The 15,296-nt window shown below is 40.6% G+C and overlaps 1 protein-coding gene and 1 non-coding gene across 3 annotated transcripts in view; one reads left to right on the top strand and one right to left on the bottom strand.

The window, feature by feature from the left end:
• Positions 1–15,296, bottom strand: part of ADK (adenosine kinase) — a 509,577-nt gene that overhangs the window by 168,704 nt on the left and 325,577 nt on the right. The gene's annotated exons all lie outside the window — the stretch shown is intronic.
• On the top strand, positions 154–287 carry LOC130022774 (small nucleolar RNA SNORA48). The gene has a single exon (XR_008792309.1). It is a non-coding gene; the product is annotated as a small nucleolar RNA SNORA48 (small nucleolar RNA).

Below are 15,296 nucleotides of genomic sequence, written 5' to 3'. Positions count from 1 at the left end.
GACAGTTCATGTACAACGCTCTACTTTATGAATGGGTAAAGGTCTGAGTTAGCAGTAAATAAAAGATTTAATTTTAATAGACTATCAGATAAGTTTAATTTTTGATCTTAATGTTATGTAGGAGATTAAACTGTCAATATTTTATTGAACTAATGTCGCTGTGCTTGATAAAGGGGATTTGGCTAGTGAGACCAATCTCACTATAGCCAGGGGCAAAGCCATTCCTTGCTTACCCAGGCATAGCTTTTGGTTTGTGCTCTTGCCTGGCTCAAGCCCTGGAAACAGAATTTGAAAAAAGAAAAAGGAAATTGAACTGTGTCAAATCGAAAGTAATTACAAAGTTTGAGTTTGGTAGATTTAAGACTAAATCTGATTCCATAAAGATAATTTTATTTGCAAAGACAGTTATTATCTATACTTTGTGAGATTTACTTTGCCAGTAAAGGGAAAAACTCATTCTTCCATTTACTATATGTCTGATAAATACATCCTTTTAGAGAGTAGGACTATAGTGAAGAATGAAAGTCTGCTGCTGGGAATGAGCACAGCTATAACTCTTCTAGAGAGATGTGTGATGATATCTAACTGAGCTACAGAAGCACTTATCTTCTGACCCAATAATCTTACTTCTAAGAATTTACCCTGGAGAAACACTAGTAATAAAATATGAATACATGAGATTATTCACTGAAGTAATATCATTGAAAAAATTCACTGCAGAATTTTTAACTGCAAAATTCTGGGATCACCTGAAAATCCAAATCCAAGAGAGTGATTAAAAAAAAAAAACTATGATGGGGCTGGGGCAACAGTATCGCGGATAGGGCGTTTGCCTTGCACACAGCTGACCTAGGTTTGGTCTCCCGCAACCAACCCAGTCCTCTGAGCACAGACAGGAGTGATCCCTGGATAAAGAGCCAGGAAAAATCCCTGAGCGTGACCCAAAACCAAAGCTAAACAAAAACAACCCTCCCCACCCCAAAAAACCTATGATGAGTTCATACAATGGGATGCAATAAAGGTATTAAAAATGAGAAAAATCTGAGATTTCCAAGATATAAACAAAGTTAAGTGCAAACAGACCCTACGGTGCACTATTTTTTAGGTATTGGTATAAAAGTTATAAAACTCTTGTTAATTTATTTAAAAATAAATGTAGGGTGAATATAGAGATAGTGCGCTCACTACCAACTCAGGTTCAATCCCCAGCATCACATATGGTCCTCTGGGCACTGCCAGGAATAATTTCCAAGTGCAGAGCCAAGAGTAACTCCTGAGCATCGCCAGGCGTGACCCCAAACCCAAACCAAAACAAAAAACGAAGTGTAGGAATATAAGCCAGATACACTTTCTTAAATCTTTTTTAGTAGGATTAACTAAAAGGCCGAAGAGGGGAGTTGGGAGAGAACAGAAAGAAAGATTAACCAAGAAGAAGAAAGAGAATGAATAAACAAGTAACTGAGTTCTGAAGTCTCCAGGAAAGATACTGCTGAAGGAAACTTCTTCGCACAGTTCTGACCTTTAGAATGATGTCAATGCTTGACACAGTTAAAAAAAAGATTAGAGAAATACAGAATGTCCTGAAATTCAAATGCAGTACAAACTAGTAACAACGAATCCCAACTATAACTAAATAACAGAGGATGCGGCGAAAAGGGACTAAAGAAATAATCTGCAAAATTATTCAAACTCCGAACTCTAAGGCTACCGACTAAAAGAGCTACAAGCAGACAGTGCTCCCCCTGCCAGCCAATATTACTCATCTATAATCATAGGACAAATTGTTCCACCACCTAGTGCATTGAAACAGCGAACACCTAATGGAACTCTCAGTTCTGGGATAAAGAACTCAGGCATGCACAGCTAGGTGTCTCAGAGTCAAGGTCTCTGCACAAAGCTGCAAATGACCGGAATGTTTGTTTGAGTGCACAGATACAGTGCTTGGTGGCTGGGTGCCACAGGGCCCCGGGTGGTTGTTGCTCACGGGGCATCAGTTCCTTACCAGGCAGCCTGCTTTCCTTCCCGACAGACACGGCTCAAAGAGAAGAAAAGTGAAAGTCATAGGACTTTATGATCCAATTATGAAAAGGACGTATTTCCCCCTGTATTCTGTATACAGTCTGTAAGTACAGGGGAGCGAAACAAGACAAAGAATGGGAGGAAGGGATCAGATGAGGCACATGTGATGTGAAAACATTCCTATCTTCCAGTTCTCAATTCACATAATTCACAGATGAAAAATATACTTGTCCTCACCCAAAGGCAGTTTGCTGACCCTATACTATCTTATTTGTATTTTACATTTGAGCAGTTAAGTCACTGAACTACAGCTAATGAAAGCCAGGTTTCTTACTGCCAAAGAAAGGAAGAAGGTTAGTTTTAACCTTGTGTTGTTAGATTGCAATGTCAGATACTTTATGGGTCTGATGACTTTCAACAGAAAGGTATATGATCAGAGTAACAGGATATATATTTACTACATCTGTGTATTAGACCCCAGTAGCAATGAGTACACTTAGATCCAAGCTCCTAATTTCGGAATACCATTTCTACAAGGAATACCATTTCTACAAGGAATACCATTTCTACAAGGAATACCAGTCTACAAGGAATGATGACTCTAGAGAAATGGATGATTTCAAGACTGAGGGCAAAATCCAGAAAAACTTGGAACATCCTGTGGCATCAAAAAATAACTAAAAATAACTAAGTACTAAGAATTTATATCAGGTCACATCAGGAAAACAAAGGAAGCAACAGGAAGAAGTTTCCAATTGTTAAAATCGGGACAAGTGGAAAAACAAAATGACTTCAGTGGATGAGAACCCATAGAATAAAGTATCCCAGGAGTTATACTGGGATAATATATAAGCAAGAAAATATATTAGTATGTGGGAGGAAGAAAGGGCAGTTCTTCCTTAGAGTGAATTACAATAAATACAGAGGAAATGATGAAAATGGAGAACTCACTAATGGGCAAATACCAGAGTAACTTTAAGTGGCACGTTCCATTATTAGATGCTAAAGTGAGTGGCTGAAAGTTGATGGAAAAAAGAAGAAGTCTACTGCATGCCCCTGTAGGACACATATTGATTAAATTACAAAAATAATTGCTTTAAAATGGATAAATACTGTATTGCAAACCACACTACCCAAACAAAAGGGGGGGGGGAGAGAGAGAGAGAGAGAGAGAGAGAGAGAGAGAGAGAGACTTGGGGAATGTACACTAGTGGAGGGATGGGTGTGGGAATACTGTATGACTGAAACCTAATTGTTAACAGCTTTGTAAGTGTGTATCTCACAGTGATTCAATAAAAAAAAAACTCTAAAAAAAAGGGGGAAAAATATCTTCTCGATCAAGTGGCAAACGATGACAGAGTCAGTAATGAGGTAAGTTAAAATACTGTTTGAATGCATTAAAAAAGACACAACAGGATTTCTGTGCTATTGTCAAAAAGTAATCATTCCTACATCAAAGAACATTCTACAAAATAGCTAGTTACTACTCTCTGAGCATGTCATATTCTAAAAGGCAGAAAACCTGCAGAACTGTTCCAGATTTAAGAACAAAAGGGAAAGGACATGGACAAGTTCATTTGAGATGCTATATTCAATCTGGATCAGAAAAAGGACAATTTGAAGTTTTTCAATATAAAAATTATTCATACCCATTATGAAATAATCAAAACTAGGAAATTACTACTGGTAAAATATTATTAATAGAGGGAACATTGGGGGAGGTGTTGAAACATTTCAGACATGAAATTCTACCATTAATATTATAAACAGTGCCTAAAATTAAAATATTGAAAAATACAGAACATAATGTAACCTTTACTAATTGTCATGCTGAGTCAAAGAGACAGAAAAACTGAGCTGCATCTAATGCCAGCTTTTTTTTTTTTAAATTGAGATAACTGACTTACAATATTGCACATCATTTAGAAATAGAAGTTCACGCTTCCTTCAATGTATATTACCATGTCCAGCACCAAAGAACTGATGATTCTCCACTGAGACCCACTGGACCCCAACCCAGTCTCCCCTCAGAAAATATTTCTGTGTTTGTGGTTTTGGGATTGCACCTGATGGTACTTCACCAGGCTCTGGGGTCAGGATCATTCTGGAAGGGTCTGAGGGACTGCGCCTGTGTCTTCAGTTTCCTCTGTGTTGTCCTTTTCTCTTATGCAACCTTCTTTCCATTGACTATGATTTTCAGTTCATCTGTTCTTAAGTAATTTCTGATGGAAATTTTCTCGAACTTTCTCCTTCCTGGTTGGGTCCTTTTTCTATCGCTATCCTCAGATTTGTGAATGCCGCAACCACTGGGGCTCTGAAGGGTAAAGGAGGGAGGTGAGGGGCTGGTTCTGTGCAGACCCAGGTGGCAGTCAGGGGTTTTGGCTCACTGAGCACACAAGCGGGCTGCCAGGAGCCTGCAGACACAGAGTGCCCTCTCAGGACGGCCAGGCCAACGCGGCCCCAGGGTACAGGGGCTGGTACCTGGTTATGGCATCCGTGTCCTGGAAGTTTGGGGAGGAAAGGGGGGCTCGTGTGCACCAGTGGCCAGCAGAACTGTTTCCTTAGTTTGGGGAGGAAACCTCCACTTGGACACCGGGCAAATGCCAGTGCTCAGTGGGCTGCAGTAGGGAGGGGCGGCATTTTTGTTTTCCGCTGGGCCAGGCCAGACACAATTCCCCTGCCGTGACTGCCAATCGCAAAACTGTGCCCCTGAAGGATGTCTGTCTGCTAAAGGGATGCCCTGCCAGGCCTATTTCTTGTCTCCTGCTGAGGTCTTGTGGGGGTATCGTTTAGAGGTTACACTCGAGCCCCACTGCATTCATTTGTTTTCAAGCAAATTTCTCTGTGTTGGTAGTCTGAGCCCTGCGCTCCTCCCATTCCTGGAACCACATTGCTCCTCTGCCCAGCTGAGAAGCACTTGTGGATTGTTGGGAACTCCCAGGCCCCACTTCTGTGCTGGCAACACAAGGATTCTGTGTTTTTTTTCCTGATGTATTTGACCTTAATCACTCTCTTCTGGGGCTAGAGATGGGAGCATGGGAAGAGATTTGCCTCGTATGTGTGTGACCCTGCTTAGATGTCTGGCATGCCATATGGTCCCCAAAGCCCAGCCAGGAGTGATCCCTGAGCACAGAGCCAGGAGTAAGCCCTGAGCACTTTGGGTTTGGCCTCCCCAAATAAACTCAAATCAAATTGCTCACTGCAACCATCTTGGCCTGCCTCCTTTCTGTGTTCAAGTTTAACAACTAAGGCTTTGATACATTTTGAATATTTGAATATATCACTCCATTTCTATTTTTCTGCATACTAATGTGCTATCCAATTTGGCGGCCACAGTTTTTGGAAGGATTTGTCTTGTCTGGTTGAGACCCAGTGCTCGTTGGGGGCTACTCCTGGCTCTGCGCTCTGATGTAGCTCTTGGTGGTACCTGAGACAGAAATGGGGGTGCATGCAAGAGCCTTACCCACAGTACTAGTGCTCTGGACCCTGGAGCACAATTTGGTAAGGAAATTTTCCATTCTCCACGTACATGCTTGACAAATTAACTGTCAATATATAAAGGTAAAGGGTAAAGGTAAAGGCCCTCCCGTTGATCGTCGATTTGCTCGAGCGGGCCCAGTAACATCTCCATTGGAGACTTTGTTGTTACTGTGTCTGGCATATCGAATACTCTCGGTAGCTTGCCGGGCTCTCCGAGAGGGGCGGAGGAATCGAACTCGGGTCAGCCATGTTGGCCGCGTGTAAGGCAAACGCCCTACCCGCTGTGCTATTGTGTGAGAATGTATTGTTGGACTCTCAGCATTGTTCATTATACCCCTATGTTCATTTTTATTCCAGCTTCTTTAATTACTATAACTTTAGCACAGACAGTACACATCAGGGAATGTGATGATGCTATTCTTAATTTTTCTCAGACTGCTTTGGCTATTTGGGGTCTCATGAATTTCAGCAATGTTTGCTTTATTTCTTTGAACAATGTAGTTGAAATTTTGATGGGGGGCCGAACAGATGGCATAGCTGGTAGACTGTTAGCCTTGTAGAAGGCCATTCCAAGTTCAATCCCCAGAACCCTATATGGTTCCCCAGAGCACTGCCAGGAGGTAGCCCTGACTGCAGAATCAGAAGTAAGCCCTGACCATTACTGAGTGTGATGCCCAGATGAACAAATGTTGATAGGAATTTTTGCATTAAATTATAATATTGGCTTTGGTAAGATGGCCACTTGAATAATTTTAATTCTTTCAATGCATGAGAATGTAATATAGTTTCATATCTTTGTCTTTTTTATTTCAATAATCTTTTTAATGTTTTTTGTACAAATACTTAAATTTTGTTGTTAAACTTATGTTAAACTTATTCCTAACTGAACTAGGAATAAATATTTAACTTTCTGAGATGCATTTTAAACAGATTATTTTTGAATTTCTTTGTTATTTCACTCTATGTGTATAGAAATAACAGATCTTTGCATACTGACTTTGTAGGCTACCATTCACTGTAACTATTTATTATTTTAAATTAAAAAATAATTTTTCTAAATATAGTAGAGTTGTTTTATTATCATATAAATTTATGGGTTTTATAAGTGTAAGTAAATTTCATTACTAATGTGAAAAATTAGGAAAAATATTTTAATGTAAGAGCTTTGGAGATTAAAGCATTATTTTTATATTATAAAAGTGTACCTACTAAAATTTGACAGATTGTAGCACAGGAAGAACAACAAATAAAAAGGTGCATACACAGAAAAGCATTGCGGTAGGAAATATGACCAACAGTTCAAAGAACCTTGAACTACAGGGTTCTTCTTCCCTTTAACAAATGATGGATGGATAGATGGTAGCCTGACAATGATTTTAAAACCTTTCTCCTTTATGCAGTATAGGGGAGGGAATGAGAAAGCCGGAAGAACGAAGGCACAAAGGTGAGAGTACGCGAGACTCACAGAGCAGCTCTGGGCTTGACTTCTTAACAATACGCTGCTGCCGTGAAAAGTCTCTGTGTTCCAGGGAAACTCAGCCTTCCAGACATGTAAAATATATCAGAGAGACCCTAAGGAGAAGGTTAAATCCACGCGCTAAGCAACAATCTCATAGCATAGCTTTGCCTTAACTGGCGTCTGATTAATTTCTGCAGGAAATATAAATGGATCAAAATTTAGAAATATGGAAAGCACTCATGATTTTGAAGAGGTTATATATTTTTTTGAAAACATTTCTTTCCATCTTCTGAGACTGATCTCATAGCAACCTTAGATTTAATCTGTCCTATATCACAAACTCCCCTTGCTCGGTGTATTAAAGAAAGAGATGGAAAAATCTATATAAACCGCTGTTGTAGGAAAGTGACATATCTTGTTACTTGGAAGAAACAAAGCACTTTAAAATGGTAAAATTAGTATTTTAGATATAACCACAACCCCACAATCATGCTGGAACCACCTTGATAGAAAGACAGGCAAGAAGAGCCTCTATAGTTAGATTATGGATCTAGGTGATGTCCTAAAACCTAAAAATGCTTGGAAATGATCTATCTTAAGAAACAAGATTTGAGTAAAAACTGAAAAATGAATTCCATATAGATTACATTGTTTAGAGATGAGAGAGTTTCTAAACATTGAAAATGCTACCTTGACTAAGAACAGAAAATCTCCTAAAAAAATATCTAGATGGAGACAGACACATATAAAGCATTTATATTTCCTACACATAATTTAAAGACTTACATATTTTCATGTTGAAATAGCAACTAACTTCCATTTTAGAGATGACTGGAAATGGACAGTATGCTTCAGAAGATTAATTTTAGCAAAGGTATCAAAGGTTCATGTATAATTAAAACATACTGCCACATTAAAAGTGTTATTTTCTGTGTTGTCATTTAAAAAGGAATCAATGGCTATTAGAAAGATTAAGAGATTTAACAGTGTGAACAGCAAATATCAATAAAGTCCCTCTCGCCTAACTAGATAGTGAAGGAAGCAAAAACAAATCCAGTCATCTGATTAATTAAAGAGATGATTAAGTTTACTTCTAAGGAGTTATAACTTGGGACCAGAGAAATAGTACAGCAGGTAGGGTGCCTGCCTTTCATGTGGCCAACCCGGGTGCGATTTCTGGCACCCCATACGGTCCCCTAAGTACCGCCAGGAGTAATGTTTGAGCACAGATCCAGGAGTAGCCCTTGAACATCACTAGGTGTGGCGCCAAACCAAACCAAAACCGAAGAACCTTGGATTTAAAAAGCATGAAACCCATTATGAAAAAACAAGTTCCTGTTGCTTTTACAGTGTCGTGGTGTGTTGAAAGCAGTCATGTCTGACTCTCCATAATTCGGCCCCTTATGACTGAGGAGAACCCACCAACTCACGAGCACCGAAGGCAGAAGAATTCCACTGCTTTGCACATGATTCAACAACTAAACCAGATATCCAATAGCAACAACACGCTAAGTCATGACTCAGGAGACAGTATCACCAAATTTCCTGGGCTGCAATGAGATTTTTAATATACGAAAACCTCTGAAGGCTCAATAGGCTTTTACAGTGGATTTCCCAAAAGGAAACGTACAACGTGGGACAACTGCCAGCAAAAGAACCGATGAAGCAGAGCGACATATTACCGTTGGAAACAGATATCATCTGTTAGATTCAAAATACTGGGTCTATGGAGGAGGAATTTTATCCAAAAACGTAGCATTCTTAAACTGTGTGAAATAATTAAGCTGAATTCTCGTGCCCAATTTTCAAGCTGGATTTTATTATTTAAACTCTCTTAAGTTGCACTGTATGGGTGAATGATGTTTCACTATGGAATTAAGTGGAAACTCTTGACAAAGCAGTTATTATCATGAGATAATTGACCTTATTGAGAGTTAAGCATCCCGAGGCAAAGTTGAGTGTACTTAATCCTGGCAGGTTAATTATCTAGTGATTATGGAGCCCTGAAAGGTATTACTCCTAAGAACCATTTGCAAGATGACATTATTCAAGAAAACTTAATTTAATAAAAATGAAAAACAAGAAGAATAATCCAGTTCTGTAGTCATGTATTACATATAATGACCGCAAAGCAGCTTGCATTAGCAGGCATCAGTGGATATAATTACCTGCACAGAGAATGGCCTTTATTAAGGTGATTACATGCGCATCTAGGTAACAAATGGATGTTGCTCAAGGGAAATATTTAAAATTTTGAAGATGCTAGAAATAATTCAAAAATACAATGCAACATTTAAAGAACTCAGACACTGACGTCATTCCAAAAGTCCCTTCACATCGACAAGCAGGAAATTCACAGGCAGTTTGGTGTGGAAGGCTGAGCTGGGGCACACGGTCCGTTTGTGGAAGCCCTGGGTACGCACCCTGGCACCACTCCCTGCCCCAGGTGCGGCCAGGACTCATAGCCAGGCATGGAGCAGAGAGGAAACCCAAGCACCACTGAGGGTGTCCCTTTCTCAAAAAAACTAGAGTGAAAAACACAGGCTGGGAGGTTACCAAGAACTGTTAATTGTGACAACATAGAAATTTATCTGTGCATTTCTGAATCTCAGGCAGAAGCACAATAAGACACGACTTCACACTTAAATGAGATAGCTTTTGTTAAAAAAATAAATAAATAAGTTAAAAAGCTGACAATGGGGTGGGTGGACATCTTGCCAGTACAGAAACGGCCCAGCTCCACAACGAGTCTGGAAAAGCGCTCGATACCACCAAACCGTTAGGATGGCCTGTCTTAACCACCACCCAAGCCAGGCTGCTCAGGACAAGCCAGTTCTGTGCTTCCTTATTTTTTTCTCTCCAGTGGTGCTCAGGGGTGACTTCTGGCTGTGCACTCAGGAATTACTCCTGGCGATGCTGGGGGGACGATATGGGATGCTGGGGATCAGCCACAGTTTGCAAGGCAAACTCCCTGCCCACTGCAATGTTGCTCTGGCCAACACACCGGGCTTCTGAGCTCAACCTGGTCACTTGCATCATGTCCCCCCTTCTTAGCCGCTCAGTCTCTCCACACTCCCTGTCCCACCCAGAAATGTAAAGCTATCATGCAGTGCCCAGATCAGTTTGTACTCTTTCAAAGGTGGCGATAGTGGGGCCCCAGGAAATAGCTGCAGAGACTGAGCTCATGCCTTGCACATGCCCACACTCCTGAGTTTGCCCCCTGTGCAGTCACAGTCCTCTGCCCTTGTTTTGGAGACCTGCAAGAATGCCTGGCCATGGCCGTACAGCCCCCATCCCCTATCCTATCATTGTCAGCTGTAGCCTTGTCTGCCCCCAGCACTCCTGACTGTGACCCTGAAGGCCCCCCCTCCCCCCGCCTCCACCATGCCCTAGCACCACCTGCTAGCCCTGCTGGATGTGGTCCTTAAAAATTAGCAGTCATTTCTTTTCCTCACTAGTATCCTGCATGCATGGCAAAGCCTGGCAAACTTCCCATGACGTATTCAATATGCCAAACACAGTAACAACAAGTCGCACAATGGAGACGTTATTGGGACTGCTCGAGCAAATCGATGAACAATGGGAGGACAGTGCTACAGTGCTACCACCAAATCTTCCTAGGTAGACCTGGGGTCTTCTTAAGTGGGGGTGGACAGACTGCCCTCTTTGCCTGAAGGCACAGCAGTCACACCGACACCAACACCCCCCAACAAAGAAACAGCCCAGCTCCACAGCCGAATCTTATCAAACTGCCAACCATCGAAATATTCTATCTCTACAGCTCCTGGACCTATGGTCAACTCCAAATTTCATACTGTCAGCCCAGTAGGAACACAGCAAATCTGGTGGGAAAGTTGCATCAGTCCACGAGCTCACTGAGCCTAAACAATAACACAGAGGCTCAACTAGCACCAACCAGCACAGGGGGCCCTTAGTGATGTCACTGTGAGATATAACAATTACCACAAACTGAATATTATTGACTTAAAGTTTGGCAATTCCATTTGCCTTTGTGTGTAATGAGTAATATGAAGTAAATCAGTTTGCGTCTGCAAAAAGGCAGGCAGGGGTGGTGGGTGGGAACTGGGGACATTGGTGGAGGGATGATTACACTGGTAGTGGGATTGGTGTTGGAACATTGAATGCCTGAAACAGCTGTACTATAAACAACATGATAAATAACAATGTTAAAATAATAATCATGAGGTTCAAGTCCCAGCACCATGTGGTGCACTGTGCATTGCTGGTTGTACATGGTTCTGTATGTGGTTTTGTACCTTGGCTAACACTTTCGAAAGGTATAGCAGTGTCAAAAGGTTTATCTAAATCACTAAGGAAAGCGGAAAAGAATTTTTCTAAGTAGTGGTACCATTCTACATTCTCATTCGATAGGACAGGTATAGTAGGTCCACAGTCTGGCATTATTTGGTATGGTCACACCTTAAAATTTTGGACAGATATTTTGTGGTTTTATGTTAAATGGACTGAAGTCTGATTCGTTTTAAAGATATGGAATTTCTTTTGCTACAGCCTGATCTTAACTTTTAATATCTATATTGGTTTTTGGGTCACATTCTGAGTGCACAGGGATTGTGCAGTATTGGGACTGAAACCAGCCTGCAGTGGGCGAAGCTGGTATTCCAGGCATTTGAACCATCACCCGAGTCCCCAGCCTAATTAAAAAAAAATTTTTTTTCCCTCTAAAGAATGGCTTTTGTTGAAAAATCAAACATGGATTTCATTCTAGACTATCACTTTTATCCATGGTTCTATTTGTCTAAGGCAACGTTGTATCAAGCTGTAACTTTCATATAGTTTTTAGTACAATACATGTAAGTGTTTGAAACTTGTAGGTGTTTGAAACTTTTTTTGGAAGTTGGTTTAGCTACTCTTGTCCTGTGCTTTGCCATAAGAATTTTAAAATATGCATTTGACTCCTGAAAAAAATAAGCTGGAATTTTATTAAATTGTATTGAGTCCACAGACAATTTGACAAATGACATGTTAATGATAGCTCACTTTTAAGTTATTAGGTTTTGGGGCCACACCTAATGGTAAAAAGTCATATTACTGGCTCTGCACTCAGGGATCACTCCTGATGGGGTTCAGGGGAAAACAGAGGTGAGGGTGATCAAATCTGGGATGACCAGATGCAAGGAAGTGCCCTTGATGCTGTACTATCTTTTTGGTCCCCTTAATGATAGTTTATTTAAACAATGATGTATTAATTCCCTTGAGCATGCTCTCTCAACATTCTGTTTCTTTTCAATTTTCTCAATGACAAATGTTTCCTGTAGAGGTTTCACAAACCATTTTTGTGAAACACACTTGGAGGGGAGCGGGTTGAGTTTTCCTCCCCGCCCTGACCAGGGCTCCGGCAGCTGAAGACCTCCAGAACCAGCCACCACCATGCTGAGATCACTCTCTGCACACATGAAGGTACTGGCAGAGGAACAAAGGCATGTGGGTTCCGGGGCTGAGATCGCCAAGTCTGCTCGGATCGGGGCTGAGCATCCGCCACCCAGATCCTCCAAATTCCAGTAGGCGGGGGTCACACCCACCAACTGGCCCCCTGGCGCCGTGTAATCCCATCAATGGCCAAGACTCAGAGACTATAAAACCCAGCTCCCGAAAGGCGGCTGCATGACATCTTACCATCTCATTCCTACTTTGGACAAACTGGCAGGCTACCGAATGTAACCTGCCCACATGGCAGAGTCTGGCAAACTCCCCGTGGCGTACCCTATATGCCAAATACCAGTAACAGTGAAGGGTCTCATTCTCCTAACTCTGAAAGAGCCTTGAATATGGCACTTTAAAAAAAAAAATCTCAGGGCTAGGACGAAGGAGACGTTACTGGGGCCTGCTCGAGGCAATCGATGAATAACAGGATGGTTGTGATTGTGATTGTGTAAAACACACCCCCACCAAAATATGATACAATGTTAGTTGGTCTCAGAAATAGCATCTTAAAATTTAATTTCCTTTATTGTGGGGACGGGGAGAGGGGTCTTGGGTGGGGAGAGGCACGCCTGGCAATGAACAGGGCTTACTCCCGGCTCTGCACTCTGGAATTACTATTGCTCTGGTCCCCAAACTTCAATCTGAGAGCTGCGAATATGACAAAATACATTTCTGTCTATTTATTTTTATATCTGTAGCCTTGATAAACTTGCTTTAGTTCAATATATTTCTTATATTAAGAATATAGATTCTTAAGACAGTCAATAAAAGATGATCATGGCATTTGGTAAGAGACAATTTTATTTCTTCTTTTTCAGTGTGTTTTTCATACCTTAGTATCCCTGGCTAAAACCTCCAGTACGATGTTTAACAGAAATGAAGAAAGTGAGCATTTTCTTTTGTCCTTAACGTAGCGGAAATTTGAATTCCATCTTTCATATTAAGTATGGTGCTCTGTATATATTCTGGGGAAACATCTTGGGTTGAAGAAGTTCCTTCATAATTCTAGTATTTTGAAAATCTTACCAGCAGTATATGTTAGATTCTTGGCAAATGTATTTTTTGTGTCCATTAAGATGATTATTTATTTTCTTTTAGCTTTACTAAGATGAATTACATTATAAACCAACTCTGTATAAGATACTATGAGTAATTATCCTTTGTATATATAGTTGGGTGCTTTGCTGTAAAGAATCCTTGCATCTAAGCTTATAAAGAGTATTGATCCATAGTCCTGTTTCTGAAAGTTGTTCTTTTGGGTAGATCACCTGCACACCCTCTCTATGAAGTTGTTTCTTCACTTGTACTCTCTGAATAATGAAAACAATGTGAAATTTCCTAAAATTCTTGCCTTGTTTCCATAATTGTCTCAACAAAGACAATGTGGCTTTCTCGCTTTGTACTATGGCCAAAAAGTATCTCTCCAACAACAGACTGGATAATAGGAGAGTTCACCTCACTTATCTTTCTTAACTTACAGGAATCGACTACCTTCGATTACCTATCGACTACCAGTCATTGTCTGAAGATAGTCTTGCATATGGCATTCATTTTTTAAACTGAGGTGATAAGAAAAGATACAATTCTCTGAAAGAGAGATGTGTTTGTTGGAGCTAACTTTTGGCATCTTAAAAGTATTGAATAAGACAGGAATTTGGTTGTTGTGGGTAGAGCAAAAAGAAAAAGTAAATGTTCCTACAGGTATTTTCTAGGATATCTATTTTGCACTGTTTTAAATATAAAATGTCCCTTCCTACCCTGAGAATTGAAGGTAGTTTAGTATTATGAGAGCACTCAAGAAGAACAATGACAGATGAGATGAAGGAAACATCGTGAGATTAGATTAGTCCTCCTGTTGTTCATCGATTTGCTCGAGCAGGCCCAGTAACGTCTCCATTTTGAGACTTGTTGCTCCTGTGTTTGGCATATTGAATACGTCACCAGTAGCTTGCCAGGCTTTGCCATGCGGGTGAGATACTCTCGGTAGCTTGCCGGGCTCTCTGAGAGGGGCAGAGGAATCAAACCCGGCTTGGCCGGGCTGGCTGCACGCAAGGCAAACGCCCTACCCACTCTGCTATCGCTCCAGCCCCATGAAAGACACAAAGCTTACAAAATCACAGTTGGTTTTTTATAATAAAAGTATTTTTCCAAACTTGGGGCCAAAGAGGTGGCATGGAGGTCTGAGTGCAGCTTTTCATGCAGGAGGCCCAGGATGGGGTCCCAAAATCATACGGTTCCCTAAGCATTTTGCCATGAAGTGACTTACAAACAGAGCCATGAGCAATTCCTGAGTGCTTCTGGGTGTGCACCCTGAATGAAAAGAATATTTTCCCCCTCAAAATCTTGGGCCTAGGAGATGCTTCAAAGTGCTTATAAAGAATATGAGAATACCAGTTTGGCACCCTGGTACCAGCAGCAATGTCCGAGTGCTGTTGGGTGTGACCTAAAATCTCCCCAACTCCCCAATCCCCAGATTTATTTAGTCATACAACAGTTCCATCCAGAGTTCCATCCATTACATTCTCTGCATTTGTGTTATTGACAACTATAGATTTATTGACTCTTTGATAGTTCATTTGACTAAAGCAGAGGGTGAAAATTCAGGTATATATTAAAAAGCTATGCATTATCAGATATTTGGAGACTGATTAAGTACCTTATAGCTCAATATCAAACATCTAGTATTCTATAATCTGTATAATTATAGATCACTCCTAATATACTATAAATCTGTTTACTGTTCTGCCATAATACTATATATTTAGCTGATGAATTAAAATGAAAAGCAGCTAGAATTAAAAAGTAAAACTCAAAATAAAATAGAATAAAAATTAATTATTAAAGTTCTTCTTCCTTTATTATTATTTTTTTGATT

This window comes from Sorex fumeus, unplaced genomic scaffold (assembly GCF_029834395.1).
Source record: "Sorex fumeus unplaced genomic scaffold, SorFum_2.1 ptg000020l, whole genome shotgun sequence".
Taxonomy (NCBI): domain Eukaryota; kingdom Metazoa; phylum Chordata; class Mammalia; order Eulipotyphla; family Soricidae; genus Sorex; species Sorex fumeus.
This window is presented reverse-complemented; position numbering and strand designations above follow the sequence as displayed.